Here is a 16,613-nt window from a genome sequence, read left to right on the forward strand (position 1 = left end):
GTAAATCTCACAGCCAATTAGACCTGACGTAGACACGATTCAGTGACTGGGCACGTAGGGTAGGTAATGGAGTATCTCATTTCACGAAAGAATCACTTTTGCATGAAGACGTGTCTGGCAGGTGTAGCGGAGACACGACGCGTTGATCACCCCTCGCTCGTTTGTGTGGTAGCGGTTTGGCAGCATGCAGCTTTCATCTTACAAGCACTGCGCGCTGGCCGACTTAACTCGTTCCTGCATCCACGCCGGCTCATTCACATACAGGGTGAAAAGTATTTAAACCGACAAACTCTGGGAGGTTTAGGCGACATCAAAACAAATATTTTTCCCCAGTGTCCTTTTTTCCTATGAGGATTATTTAAACGGGTGGAGGCCGTATTACGTATTCTCTTCAGTTATTAGAGGCCATATTACGATACTCAGTTGTATGCGGGCGCATTACGCTCTTCAGTTGTAGGCAACAGCTCTCCACCAGTGCAGCAGTGTGTTGTCTTTGTTTTCTAATGGAGCGATACACATGGAGTGAGTACACTGATATGGTTGGTGCGTACTACATCCTAATCGCCGTAGCCAGCATCATACGACGTTTTGCTGCTGTGTACTCTGCATGAGACCGGGTCATTTAGCAGATTACCGGCACATTTCAGTAGTCGTGTGCGTCGATTCCTGGACAGACGGTTCCCAGAAACGTGGATTGGCAGAGGTGGTCCTGTACCATGGCCTGCTCGATCCCCAGATATGTCCCCTCTGGACTTTTTTTATGTGGGGAGAGATGCGAAACCTTGTTTACGCAACTCCTGTTGCATCAGAAGAGGATCTGGTTGCCTGGGTAGTAGCAGTAGCAGGAACAATTCAGGATACTCCTGGGGTTTTTGCCCGTGTCAAACAGAACATGATCCGACGGTGTAACCTTTGTAAACACGTGTCAATGGAGGCATTTTTGAAAATCTACTGTAATTGAAATTGTGTTGTGTTAATGTGTTGTCTCTTGGTCATAAAAAAATGGAAAGTGTTTGTTGGTTTAATTAATTTGCCGCCAGATAAATCTTGCTGTACCGGTTTAAATACTCCTCATAGCAAAAAATGACATTAGGGAAAAATATTTGTTTTGATGTCCCCTACAGCCTCCCAGAGTTTGTCGGTTTAAATACTTTCCACCCTGTATAGTATGCTTAGAGGCCGAAGCGGCGTTCCTGGGCGCGCGGTCTTCGCGACCGTTGTCAGCGGTTATTACGCCGCAGAAGTGGTGTTAGCATAATTTTTGGAGACAGATAAGACAAGGAAGTGCAATCAAATTTTTCCGTTCCACATGAAGTGAAAATCAGTGTTCCAAAAATTGACGATCAACAGTGGAATCAAAACAGGAAACTCACTAAAAATCTGAAGACTGTCTCGACAATAGGTTGACATGCCTCCAAAGCGCAAACTCACTGTCCCCTCTGATCCTTCTGACTCTGCAGCGGTTACTCACGGATTACTTACTGTCTCTTCACTGTTCGCGTGCCTCAATATTCGCTGCATGAATTCATCATGGCAGCACCTATTTTGCAGTTCTGTTACTCGTCTCCCTTACTCTGTGCTACAGGGCGCTGTACTTTATGGTTTCTTCATTAGTGAGACCAGTGAGCAATCCCACCCAATGACTGACGCTGTGGAATCAAGCATCCCAATAGCTGTGTAGGATGAAAATTTCTGAGCTTGTGATGGGTGGCATGAACCATGGTACACTCCAGGTGTTCCATGTTGTGGTGATTCATACTGTGGTCTGCGTTTCCCTAGAGTACAGCTTCAAATTTTTGGTCTACATTCCTGAGTTGACAAGAAACAAGTTGACAATAGACTCCCCAGTACCGCGATTATCTGTGTTTCGTCTCATATATGTGCTTTGGTGATCTAGTTTTTGAATCTCTGTCGGTCAATATAGTTTATGAGACATAGTTTTTTTACGTTTTCGTCTGTCTCTACCATAGAGTTTCGTAGCGCCTGTCGACTGACGTTTATTCGTTGGTTATTCCGCAGCTCGTGGTCTTGCGGTAGCGTTCTCGCTTTCTGCGCACCGGGTCCCGGGTTCGATTCCCGACGGGGTCGGGGATTTTCTCTACCTCGTGATGACTGACTCGCAAGTCTCCGAATTGGCGTCAACTAAAAAGGACTTCCCCGCAAGGGGCCTCCCGGCGAACAATGCCATACGATCATTTCATTTCATTCGTTGGTTTTGAAAGTTAGTGCTTCCTCTTTGGCATTAGGCAGTCAGGCAGCAGCCGGTAACCAAGACAGAGTAGCGACAGGGAAGTAACCGATTTTGTGACATTATGAGTTCCTAACCAGAAGAGAATCACGTAATTTCTCGGTGTGCCCTAGTAGTTGAGTATTTTTCTAATTTCAGCGCGTTAATTTAATATTAAATTGACACAATTCCAGCGTTTTCTTTTGTATCTGAAAGTAAAGTGATTTTGTGACATTGTACGAGTTTGTAACCAGGAGCGAAGTATATAGATTCATCTGTGTGCTTTGGTAATTTAGTTTCTGAATCTGCGCGTGTTCATCTAATTTATTAGACACTGTTCTTGCGTTTTCGTCAGTGTCTACAGTATATTTCCGCAGAATTTGGCTACAGTCCTTTGTTCGATGATTGCTGTGTGCGGATGCAAGCGCAATTGGTGACATTTCGCTCTCAGGTCAAGGCTGTATTAGCTTCAGTTACACAACGTGAGGCTGCAATGGATGGCCATCACAGTTGTGGGCTGACCGTGGGTAGGCAACGGACGTCCAGCACGACCCATGAGTCCGCCGATCGGTCCACACCAATGACCACTCCAGTTACTACTAGCAGTGAGGTTGACTCCTCACCCGTAGTCGAGTGTACGATTACTGCCCGGAGGGACCGAACGTAAGGCCCCACGGTATGTCTCACAAACAGTTTGCAGGTACTGCCTGTGCCTGACACTGCCCCTCAACCAGATACACTCACCTGTCCTGTTTCACTGGAAAACTCTCAGCTTGCAAGTTCCGAGCAGTCACAAGGGCGGGATTATCGGTAGTTGGGAGCTCCAATGTTAGGACCTGTTAGAGGCACGGCTGCCGAGAAGGTGAAAAAGCCACTGCGCACTTCATGTATCTACCGGGTGTAGTAATTCCAGACCTTCATCGGGTCCGTCCGGATGCCATGAAGAGCGTACTGTGAAGCCAGCTGCAGGTGGTGGCTCTCGTCGGTACGAATGATGGGTGTCGCCTTGGATCGCAATAGATTCTCTTTTGTTTAGAGCTGCTGTCAGAAGTGGCAAAGCCTGCCAGCCTTGCTTGCGAGATAAAAGCAGAGCTCACCATTTGCAGCGTAGTCGACAGGACCGATTGCGAACAATTATTTTATCAGATGGTCTGCCTCATATGATGTCCATGTGGTTTTATAAATGTTAACCCTCGTTTCAGATCTGATGATGGTACCTTCAGAGTGCTGAAACCGGTCATCTAATAAACGACTGAAGCGATCGTGGCTTTTCAATTATTTTAAAAACAGAGTGGTCGCCCAACTACACACCATGTGTTCACTGCAGTATGGTAAAAAACCAGGGGCTGTATGCTGTGGGGAAACACAAAAACGGCTTCAGTCTCAAAGGGTGCAGGTCGAACACGGGACGAACACAGATCTCAGAATCATCGGTATAACAGTTATAAATCGTCGTAGCTGTGTTGCAAAAGTATCAGAACCCCAAATGTTAACAGACAGCACTGACGCTCAAATCGTAGCCTAAAGGCACTGGAAGCTGGCTAAAGCCGGAGGAACGTTGAGCCTACATTTTTGCGAAGAACCTAACGGTATTCAGAAAGGATAGGCTGAATACTGTTGGCGGTGGCGCGTTTGTTTGCTAGATGTAGTTTGTCTTGTAGCGAAATTGAAGAAGATAGTTCTTGTGGGTTAGTATAGGGAGACGTCATTCTTGGCAGCCGATCATTTTACCGACCTCTCAACTCAAATGATACAATTGCTGAACGTTTCAAAGAAAACTTGAGTCTAATTTCAGACATGTATGCGATTCATACAATTACAGTTGGTGGTGATCTCAATTCTCCCTCGATGTCTTGTCGAAAATAAATACAAAAACATCGAAATTATGCTACGCACAGCAACATGTAATTCCGAGATACTAACGAGCATGAAAACGGATACATGGATTAATGAACACATGGTTGTCATAGCGAGATTGAACACCACAATTCCCAGAGACTCCAACATTAAACGAAAAGCATATGTATTCAGAAAATCGGATAAAAAATCCGATAGACGCCTTCATGAGAAATAATCACCTCTCCTTCCAGATGAACAATGTAAGTTTAGAGTGGATGTAGCTTGAATTCAGAGAACTAGTATCGACAGCAGTTGAGAGATTTATACCAAAGTAACAAACGACGGAGCTGATCCCCCATCGTACACGAAACAGGTCAGCTCACGGTTGCAGAAACAACGAAAAAAGCATGCCAAATTTAAACGAGGGCAGAATCACCAAGATTGGCGATTTTTTACAGGAGCTTGAAATCTCTCGCGGACTTCAATACGAGATGCTTATAATAGTTTCCATAACGAAACTTTGTCTCGAAATGTGGAAGAAAATCCAATGAGATTCTGGTCATATGTAAAGAATGCTAGCGGCAAGATACAGTCAACGCCTGCTCGGCGTGATATGACTGGAAATACTACAGATGACAGTGGTGATAAAGAAGAGTTACTAAACACAGCCTTCCGAAATTCCTTCAACATAGAAGTAAATATTCCAGAATTCGAATCAAGAACACCTATAACATCAGTAACTTAGAAGCAGATATCCTCGGATTAGTGAAGCAACTTAAATCAATAAAAGCAAGTCTTTCGGTCCAGACTTCATACCAATTAGATTCCATTCAGAGAACGATGATGCGATACATCTTTACTCAGCAGTCATCTACACTGATGAACCAAAACATTATGACCACTTGCTAAATGGCTTGTTTACCCGTCTTTGGAACAAAACATGTCACTGATTCTGTGTATCAGGGGTCCGACGGTTTGTTGGTAAGTTTGTGGAGGTTTGTGACGTTAGATGTCTGTGCACAGGTGATGTAATTCGCGTAAATGAGGACCGCTAATTTGCGTACGAGGTGATGACCCAGATGTGTACCATAGGATTTAAATCAGGTGAATTTGGTCGGTTAGACATCAATGTGAGTTTACTATAATGCTTCTAAAACTACAGTAGCACTGGTCTAGCTCTGAGACTTGTACAAGTATACTGTTTGAAAATGACATCGCCGTCGAAGAAGAAGTTAAGCATTAGGGGATGCAGGTGGTTTGCAGCTGTCAGCGCGTCTGATAGCTACAGGCCCCATGCAAGCTTAGGGGAATACCTCCCATAGCAAAATATTGCTTCCACCAGCCTGCGTCCGTAGCACGCTGCACGTTTCGGGCTGCCGTTTGCCTCGATGACGACATTTGTGGAGTCGACTATCGACCTAATGTGGAAACAATGTGAATCATCCAAAGAGCAACATTTTTCCATTCATTGACGGTCGAATTTCAATGGTCCCATTGCAATCGTAACTGACGATGTCGTTTGGTCAACATGTGAACACATAGGGTAGTCCGCTATTATGAACGGTGCGTTCCGAAATACTTATGCGTGCCCAGCACTAAGCTCTTTCGGCAGAGATGCCACAGGTCACCATCTATCCTACAATACCGAAGAGATAAGTCTCCTTCTACGAAGAGTAATGGACGTCCAACCAATTAACGCTAGTGACAGCTTCACTATCCTGCCTCTTTCCGTAGATGCTCACGACAGTAGCACGTAAATATTCGATCAGCTTCGCCGTTTTCGCTTTTAGTTCAAGGGCTCTGTGTAATAATAATCTGCCCTTTGTCAAAGTCGCTTACCTCAATGCATTTCCCCATTTGCAGTCCATGTCTTCGCTAGGGTGATGCCCGTCCGTGTCTGCTCGGCTTACATATTTTTATTACCGCTTCACGAGCCCCCAACGCAAGACCATCAGGCGGCATTCAGCGTTGTAGTGAGCAGTAGTTAAAACGTTTTGGCCTATCAGTGTACAACCGCCTGCTTCACGAAAGACCTGTACCCAAATACTGGGAAGTAGCATACGTCACATTAAGGAAAGGCAGTAGAAGTAATCCACTAAGTCGATATGCAGCAGGATTTTGTAACATATATTGTGTCCGAACAATATACTGGTGAATCACCTTCTAGAGAACAGTATCTTGTCACACAGTCAACACTGATTTGGTCCGCCCCCGGTAGCTGAGTGGTCAGCGCGACAGCATGTCAGTCCTAAGAGTCCAGGTTCGATACCCGGGTGCGTCGGAGATTTTCTCCGCACAGGGCCTGGGTGTTGTGTTATCCTATTCACAATAATTTCATGACCATCGACTCCCAAGTCGCCGAAGTGGCGTCAGATCGAAAGACTTGCACCCAGCGAACCGTCAACCCAACGGGAGGCCTTAGTGACACAACATTTACATTTACTTAACTCTGATTTAAAAAACATCGTTCTTGAGAAACACAGCTAGTTTATTACTCACGCGAAGTGTTGAGAGCAATCGGCAAGGGATTTCAAAGATTTCCAGAAGGTTTTTGTCACCGCCGGCCGCAGTGACCGATTGGTTCTAGGCGCTACAGTCTGGAACCGCGTGACCGCTGCGGCGCAGGTTTGAATCCTGTCTCGGGCATGGATGTGTGTGGTGTCCTTAGGTTAGTTAGATTGAAGTAGTTCTAAATTCTAGGGGACTGATGACCTCCGATGTTAAGTCCCATAGTGCTCAGAGCCTTTTTTTTTTTTCACCACGCCTTCCAAGAGGCTTCTAATCAAATTGCCTGCTTACCGAGTATCATCCCAGTTATACAACTGGATTCGTGACTTTCTGTGAGAGAGGTCACAGTTCGTAGTAACTGGCGGAAAGTCATCGAGTAAAATTGAAGTGATCTCTGGTGTTTCCTTAGGTAGTGTTATATGCTGTCTACTGTTCCTTATCCATATAAACGGCTTAGAAGACAATCTGACCAGCTATGTTGGGTTGTTTGCAAAAGATGCTGTCGTTTATCCTCTAGTACACTCATCAGAAGATCGAAATACATTGCAAAACTATATGGAAAAGATATCTATTTGGTGCGAAAATTGGCAATTGACAATAAAGAATGAAAGGTGTGAAATCAGCCACATGAGTGCTAAGAGGAATCCGTTAAAATTCGGTTACACGATAAACCAGTCAAAAGGCCTTAAATTGTACAAATTACCTAGGAACTACAATTACGAACAACTTAAGTTGGAAAGAACACATAGAAAATGTTGTGGGGAAGGCGAACCAAAGATTTTGTTTTATTTGCAGAACAGTTAGAAGATTTTATTTAATCATGTCAGAAGCATCATACATAAAATCGGAATGATTAACACATACATATCAAGTTGCTAAAAGTGTTATGTAATAATGTCAATGAGTCCAGTTTAATTAGTACGATTTGACTATTGCAGGTACTTAACACGTTAAGTAAAAAGTCAACACTGTGATCTGTATGGCAGGGGGTACATTTATACTGCTGTTACAGGTGACATCAGTAATGTGATCGAAGTTTTTAAATTACATGCCATCTGATCTATAGTATGTCACTGTCGTGGTGACAGTTGTAATGAGGTGCTGCGTATGGTTGTTCGGAATCTGGTGTTAGGGAAAGAGGCCACTAGCACCAAAGTTTCTAACACTTGTTCTGTACCTTTCTCCCAGCTTGTATATTCTTTGCACACATTTAATTTTCGTGTAAGCACAGAGTCCTAAGTATCAAATTCTTTAGTGTGTACAGTGGACCATTCTGAGTGAGGCCGATTGTCCATGAAAATGTTGTACTGATTAAGACACTCAAGGGAAAACGATAGCGTGGGCTTCATCACATTTCTAACATCAAATTATGGAAAAGTGAAAGATAGATAGAAAGTAGGCAATTTATGGTAGATAGTCAGTGTATTTACTTGTGGTGTGTACCGTTGTGCAGGGTCAAATCGCACATAAGAATTTTCAGGCGGGATGTCAGGAAGTATGACGGAATAGACTGGTCGAATGAGTCATGAACAGGAGTCGACAGAGTGGTGTATGTACGTATTTTTTGTCATATGAATAAGGATCCAGCAGAAACGACGTGGTGGTTAATGAGTGGATAAAGATGGTATGTAGAGAGAGAAGAGACGTGGTAAATAGTAGTGGGTAAAGGTGATATTTAAGGAGAGAAGCGACGTGAAGCAGTGTGATTAATAAAAGGAGATTCGACGTGATGAAACAGTGGTAAATGAAGGTGAGTAGAATTAATAATGTGGAGATGTATGTTACAGAGAGGCCTGTGTATGCTGCAATCGAGATTGATGCGAATGCCGAAGGAAGACCAGGAAATGATAGAGTAATGGACGAACGGAGAACCGAAATACGAATGAAGAGATGAGGACAACTGCACAACGTGAAAGGGAGTATGAGGTCCAGATGGTGAACGTTGTGGAATACTGACGTAAGATGTAATATAAGTGTAAATATTACCATGCCATTTTTTTCTGCATGTGTAGCCGGTGGTGAAAGGGTACAGTACCGCCCCACATTGAAAATAGGTACAACATACTTCATTATTCTTGTCAGAACAACATATTTTTTTGTAAAAATAACTCAATTTCAATTAATACAGCGAAGCCAGATACCAGTGTGGGAAAGAATGACAATTTATTTATTTAATTGATCACATGTGCACTCCCACAAAATAAACCCCTACATCCAGTGTGGTGAGATCTGTGAAATGAATGAATGTATGGTCGTCTGCTAACCGCAGATAGTGAATGTGAATATATGATCATCTTTGAGACGATTCTTTGGTCACCTTTGGTGGAACCAAAGAGATGAAACTTACCGGAGCTTTGAGCGCCTGAAATGTGGCTGACCAATACGGTAGCATGGTCTTCCCCCACCTCGACAGAGGTGCGAGATGAACTGAAGAACGGCCATGTTTCAGCACCCTGCCGCTGGATCTAGTGTTGGTAAGACCTGTCTTAGGTGTGCTCCGTAAAGACAAAAGAGTGGAGACATGGTATGCATGTGAAATACTTAAGAGTAGTTTAGAATAATAATTTCTCTATTTCAGGCACTTTTGTGGGGAGAATTAAATGTCAGGCAGGTAATATTAAGGGGATCGTAGTAATCTTTGTAAGTGACCAACGGTCACAATGAAACCACATGTAGCAATAAGTTGAAATACTTCCGAGTGCTTAAATTAAGCTGAATTACTAGCGTGTGTACTATTAGTTGGAAATCTGTAAGAAATTGCGTGTGCAGGACTTGAAATTAGAGACGAGTACTTCCATGTGGTGAGTACTGTGTGAGTCTCAATCTGTGTATGAGACAAAGGATAAAGAGAAGTACCCGTCCATGGCATCAGTTAAGGACTCGCGTGTGTGATGAATATGTTCTTAATATTACTTTGCATGTTATGTTTCTGTGTGACGCTTGATTCAAACTATAATACTCTGAGAGAGAAGCAAGGTGAGTCAGCCGTCTATCCAGCAACGCCACTTTGCTTGCATTGCACAGGAAGACGTGCATATATCCTCCAGAGTTCGTAGTAGGAAAGAAAAGTTACGAAGTGGGGCAGTGTCGTGTGAAACTGGGATGAATACTAATTGAAGTGGGAAAGCTGAAAGTGTTGTGATTATAATGTTGTGACTATTCCTTGTGTTGCATTCCATGTTGACGTGCGGTGTATGTCATGTAATTTAAGTATGTGTGGTTTGCATGGGAGAGTAGCAAGGTAGTTTCAGAGGTAGTGGGATATGCATGTTCCTTTTGTACCGCTCGGTCTGGAGGAAAGTTTCGTGATGATGGTTGTGAGAGTCGAAGTGTGAGATGTAGCAAAAGATCCACCATCCTATCCAGAAAGTGCACTGTAGCGTTAAATAATTACGAGACCATAAGATAGAGAATCACATATGTAAAGCCATGCCCACTGGGCGGAATTTCTCATGTGTTATTGTTGTAGGTTATAGAATTTGTGTATTAAGGTTATAGAATTTATCGGAATAAATAAGATACTGAAAAGAAAAAGATTGGTGGCCTTTTCCTTTGGATTGTATGTTGTCATGACATCCAGAGTTTATAATGTGTGCGCCATTCATATTCAGTGCGATGGCCACGTGTTGATCAAAGCCGTTAAACAAGAAAGAAAATGTGGTATTGTCAGTGCGTAGTGAGCAGTCAGAGTTCTGTAAATTACTGATATTCAGATGTGCGTTTCCGTTGCGTAATATTCATACAGGGGATAATTTGTAACTTAATTGTGAGTACGAGAGTTCATGTTACTCGATAAATAAAAATGAATCCACTCGCTTGGCAGACCACTCATCTTGCAGGCCTGACTGCTTGATGCGACAGTATGAACAAGGCATGTGGGTGCCTCTCAAAGTAATAACAAATACAGAAAGAGTATAAAAGTATACAGATATATAAGCAGGGTCGTGTAGTTTTTTTTTATTTTATTTTATGAAGTCTTGGACCAGAACCTCGCCACGTCCAGCGCTTCTGGGGTGGCAGTCATCAAATCCTTCATGGTGCAGGTACTTGGGCACAGCACACACTGCGTGAGGTGGATGTTGGTTTGAGTGTGTCCACAGTCACACAGCATCGGTTCATTTGAGACGCCCCATTTGCGCATATTCTCTTTGGATCGTGTGACACCGGAGCGCAGCCTATTAAGAGATTTCCATGTCGTCCATCCTTTCATTTGGCCGGGAGGGAGTTCCTCGTTTGGGACTAACCATTCGCCAAGGTGCGCGTTTTCTTCTCGCCACATTGCCAGCCTCAATTGCTCCGGTGTCCCGACGATGTTTTCTGCTGTGTGCAGGAAGCTTTTTCTAAGTTTTAGTCGACGGCGGGCTGGCTGGTGTTTGTACAGCGGGTGGGCTGGCGAGGTCAACGTCTTTGTCTTTTCCTTCCTAGCCGCTACTTTCCCTCTAATATCTGGTGGGGCCACGCCTGCCAGGTAGTACAGTTTATCAGTCAGGGTTGGTCTCAGACAGCCTGTGATGATGCGGCAGGATTCATGAAGCGGTATGTCCACTTGCTTGGCGTGGCTAGAATTGTACCACACTGGGTACGCGTACTTCGCTGTGAATAGCACAAAGCGAGAGCTGTGGTTCTCACTGTTCCAGGCTGTGCTCCCCATGTAGTGCCCGTTAGTTTGCTCACAATGTTGTTTCTAGCGGCTACTTTGTGTTTAGTGTTCATGCAGTGCTTTTTATAGGTGAGTGCTCTATCCAAGGTCACGCCTAAGTATTTTCGTGTTTCGCAATGTTCCAGGGGCACTCCTTCCCAGTTAAGTTGTAGTCTTCTTGCAGATTGCCTGTTCTTTAGGTGGAAGGCGCAGGTTTGGGTTTTCCCTGAGTTGGGTTTGAGATGGTTCCCCTTATAGTAGGTGTCATGCTGTTCGAGGGGTTCTGACAGATTCTGTTCAACAGTTTCAAAGCTTGAGCGGTAATAGAGCAGTCATCTGCATGTATGAAGCTTTCGGTGCCTTGGGGGAGGGGCTGGTCATTCGTATATATATTAAAAAGAGCTGGGGCCAGTACGCTTCCTTGGGGGAGGCCATTTTTCTGAATCCTCCACTGGCTTCTCTGTCACTGAAAATCCACGAAGAATCTTCGATTCTGGAGTAGGTTTCTAATCAGTAAGGTTAGTCTGTAGTCCCTACTCATTGCGTATATTTTCCCCAGGAGCAGTCGGTAGTTGACTGTCTCGTAGGCTGCTGATAGGTCTAGGAAGACAAACCCGGTGATCATCCTGTTCTCCGGGGCTGTCTTCCTAGACCTATCAGCAGCCTTAGAAGATGAAACAAATGTAAGAAAGAGACTACCTACACTGCGCTTGTCTGTCCTCTTTAGGAGTACTGGTGCGCCGTGTGGGATCCTTAGCTGATAGGAAAATGGTTCACATGGCACTGAGTACTATGAGAATTAACATCTGAGGTCATCAGTCCCCTAGAACTTAGAACTACTTAGACCTAACTAACCTAAGGACATCGCACACATCCAGGCCCGAGGCAGGATTCGAACCTGCGACCATAGCAGTCGCGCGGTTCCGGACTGAAGCACCTAGAAACCCTCGGCCATCGTTGTCGGCTAGCTGATAGGATTAATGGAGTACGTCGAGGTAGTTCAAAGAAGAGAAGCACGTTTTGTATTAGCGAGGAATAGGGGAGATAGTGTCGCGGACATCATACAGAATTTGTGGTGGACGTCTTTAAAACAAAGGCGTTTCTCCTTTCGGCGGGATCTTTCTACGTAATTACTGCGAAGATGGTTCGATGAACTCTCTGCCAGATACTTAAGCGTGATTTAAAGACCGTCCATGTAGATGTAGATGCATAAGTAGATAAAGGCGTAGCTCAAATGTTCCGAGGTGATCGCGACTTTGGGGGGGGGGGGGGGGGAGGGGGGGGCACCGTTCTTATTCTCCGTCCGACTTCAGACCGGTCAAGCCCTTCCTGTGTGAGTCAAATACTTCTGTTATGCTGTCTCTATCACTTTCTGCGAAAATGTAAGACGCTGTTGACGACATAAGCATCCCTCTCGTCCTCAGAGACCAGCAGCGAACTATCAGAGTTCAGTAAGTCGCCATTGCTTACATTTTCTCGTAGGTTTTCGTTTATATATACATATATATCACAGCGCAAGCATTTGTTTTAGCTTTTGAAGTTGGACTTCGAGGCACTGAAAACACCCTTAGAGCTTTCAGGTAGGAAAAACTAGTCTCTTGGATTAATACACTACTGGCCATTAAAATTGCTACACCATGAAGGTGACGTGATACAGACGTGAAATATAACCGAGAGGAAGAAGGTGCTGCGATATGCAAAGGATTAGCTTCACACAACGTTGGCGCCGGTGGCGATACCTACAATGTGCTGACAGGAGGAAAGTTTCCAACCGATTTCTCAAACACAAACAGCAGTTGACCGGCGTTGCCTGGTGTAACGTTGTTGTGATGCCTCGTGTAAGGAGGAGAAATGCGTACCATCACGTTTCCGCCTTTGATAAAGGTCGGATTGTTGCCTATCGGGATTGCGGTTTATCGTATCGCGACATTGCTGCTCGCGTTGGTCGACATCAAATGACTGTTAGCAGAATATGGAACCAGTGGCGGATTGCCATGCTGGATCCAAACGGCCTCGTATCACTAGCAGTCGAGATGACAGGCATCTTATCCGCATGGCTGTAACGGATCGTGAGAGTCGCGTCTCGATCCATGAGTCTACAGATCGCGAAGTTTGCAAGGCAACAACCATCTGCACGAACAGCTCGACGACGTTTGCAGCAGCATGGACTATCAGCTCGGAGACATGGCTGCGGTTACCCTTGACGCTGCATCACAGACGGGAGCGCCTGCGATGTTGTACTCAGCGAAGAACCTGGGTGCACGAATGGCAAAACGTCATTTTTTCGGATGAATACAGGTTCTGTTTACGGCATCAGGATGGTCGCATCCGTGTTTGGAGACATCGCTGTGAACGTACATTGGAAGAGTGCATTCGTCATCGCCATACTGGCGTATCACCCGGCGTGATGGTATGGGGGGCATTTGGTTACACTTCTCGGTCACCTCTTGTTCGCATTGACATCACTTTGAACAGTGGATATTACATTTCAGATGTGTTACGACCCGTGACTCTATCTTTCATTCGATCCCTGCGAAACCCAACATTTCAGCAGGATAATGCACGACCGCATGTTGCAGGTCCTGTACGGGCCTTTCTGGATACAGAAAATGGTTGACTGCTGCCCTGGTCGGCACATTCTCCAGATCTCTCACGAATTGAAATAGTCTGGTCAATAGTGGCCGAGCAACTGGCTCGTCACAATACGCCAGTCACTACTCTTGATGAACCGTGGTATCGTGTTGAAGCTGCATGGGCAACTGTACCTGTACGCGCCATCCAAGCCCTGTTTGACTCAATGCCCAGGCGTATCAAGGCCGTTATTACGGCTAGAGGTGGTTGTTCTGGGTACTGATTTCTCAGGATCTATGCACCCAAACTGCGTGAAAATGTAATCGCATGTCAGTTCTAGTATAATATATTTGTCCAATGAAAACCCGTTTCTCATCTGCATTCCTTCTTGGTGTAGCAATTTTAATGGTCAATAGTGTACCAAGGCGAAGCCTATTTACTTTTGAGTCAAGGTTAATTACTTTCAATTCATGAGTGTTATCGCTTGCCGTTTAAATATGACGTAGGCATTTCATGTTGAAGTCAATATAAGTCATATTCATCTTTTTATAACACTACGCCCAGAGTTCGTCCTATATTATTGTTTCACAATGTAGACCATCATAGCAGATGTCACCGAAGGTGACCTGAAGCGCAACAAGTCGGAGTAAACGCTTATCGTTGTTTAAATGTCTTCATTTAAATACTTCTCAAGCAGTTTGGTTCCGGTTGCTTGACGCCCAGGTTGTAGACTATAACGACTTCATTTAAGTTACTGTTCTCTGATACAGGTATCTGATTCCTTGTTTCTAATAGCAACAAAATTTCTGGCGTCATACAGTGACGCTGATACAGCCACATAAAAAAGTAATAGATCTGCAACTAGAAGACGGCTGCAGACGAAAATGTTTTGCACTGAAGTGTCACCGCGTCAGATAAATGAGGCACGCCCTCGCAGCGCAGGAGAATAATTTTTCCGTAAAACTTTCTTCCTTTTGCCCTGGCATCTGAGTCTGAAGCAAGTCAAGCTCGTGACATTTGCAGTTTGCACTCCCGCTTCGCCCTGGCTCGCGGACAGGATAACGTGCAGAAAGTTGTTGTGCGTTTTACGTGCGCAGTGCTACGGGGATCCACATGTCGGCGCGTTCCTAATGAATATATGTGACGCAGCTGCGCCGACGCCGCGACGCTGTAAAACGATCTCGCTACCGCGCGAGACTCGTAACCCGCGAAGTCCGCCCGTGCGTGGACGGGTCGTTGCGCGTATCACCCAGCAGATCAGAACGGCGTACGGTGAAAAAAATTCACCTGACGCGTCTGAACCTTTAGACGTGCCGCTGTGCTGTTGGCGACTGTCCACGAGTACTGAATTACGTTCGCCCTTCGCGGGAGATTTCTCAGCACTGGTCACTGACTGCAGCTAGCTCCGCTCGGCAAACTGCAGCCGGCGAAATTTCTTGCTACGAGAGCTGACCGGTGAGTGAATGATATGTTTAGTGCCAGAGTTCCTCAAATAAGACGGACTATGATACCTTTTGCAAAAAGATAAGTACCAGTGGGAGCCGCTGTCGTTTTCAAGCTCTAGTCGATATTTCATAAAATGTAGTCGCCACCTTCCAGAAACATCCAGAGGTTCAAACTTCAGGGACTTCCTATAACTTATTCCCCAGCAGTTGTCGATGATAACTGATATTCAGCTGACGTCACTTGTAAAAACAAGACTCTTAAAACGGCTTTGAGCTTCTTCGTCAATATTATGCTAATGGGTAACTTCCAAAAGACCTCAAAAGAGCAAAAAGCATGGCCATATGGAAGTCTGGTGAACCAGCAAATTAAGCCGGTGGCCATCGTCCAATTCCCGAGCTGCTTTTACAAACTTTTAGAAATATTTATCCTTAACAAAACTGATTCAAAGATCTGTAGACTTAATTTCACCGAACAAATAGGATTCAGCTCTAACCGAGCAATTACAGCAAGTGTCTGGGTATCGGTGCCTGAAAGCCTTGCCGATAATACTGCTCAGCAGTGTGGGATCCGTACCAGATACGGTTGATAGAAGACATAGAGAAGATCCAACGGAGAGGAACGCGCTTAGTTACAGGACCATTTAGTAATAGCGAAAGCGTTACGAAGATGACAGATAAACTCCAGTGGAAGACTCTGCAGGAGAGACGCTCAGTAGCTCGGTACGTGTTTTTGTTAAAGTTTCAAGAACATACCTTCACCGAAGAATCAAGCAGTGTATTGCTCTGTCCTACGTATATCTCGCGAAGAGATCATGAGGATAAAATCAGAGAGATTAGAGCCCACACGGAAGCATACCGACAATCCTTCTTTCCACGAACAATACGAGACTGGAATAGAAGGGAGAACCGATAGAGGTACTCAAGGTACCCTCCGCCACACACCGTCAGGTGGCTTGCGGAGTATGGACGTAGATGTAGATACACTGTGGGGCTTGTTATCTGTTACCGAAGATGCAGTGCAGTCAGCGTTGGTTGGTGTGGGCTCAGTATGGAGTCGGCCTGCAAACAAGGAAGGGAGACGTGGTCCACTGGAGTGCCTTAAGTAACAGCGAGCTTGTGTACTGGAATTGTGGCTCCAAGCATGAGCGATCAGGTTCACCCTGAATCATGCCCGCAAAGTGCAAGCTGTTTGTTTGTCTTCCACTCTGTCGTGTCCGGAGAGGGAGTGAGGTTGACACGAACTGGATTTAGGCGACCTACCTCAATCGATCTTCTCGAAGAGTAGAAGTACGTGCGGGCAGCTTCTGCAACTCCGACAGCTAGAAGTAGCAAGCTAATGCTAAGGTGCAGGATACGGAACTCGGTGAGGAGTGATTACTGCAGC

This window comes from Schistocerca gregaria, chromosome 6, assembly GCF_023897955.1.
Source record: "Schistocerca gregaria isolate iqSchGreg1 chromosome 6, iqSchGreg1.2, whole genome shotgun sequence".
Taxonomy (NCBI): Eukaryota; Metazoa; Arthropoda; class Insecta; order Orthoptera; family Acrididae; genus Schistocerca; species Schistocerca gregaria.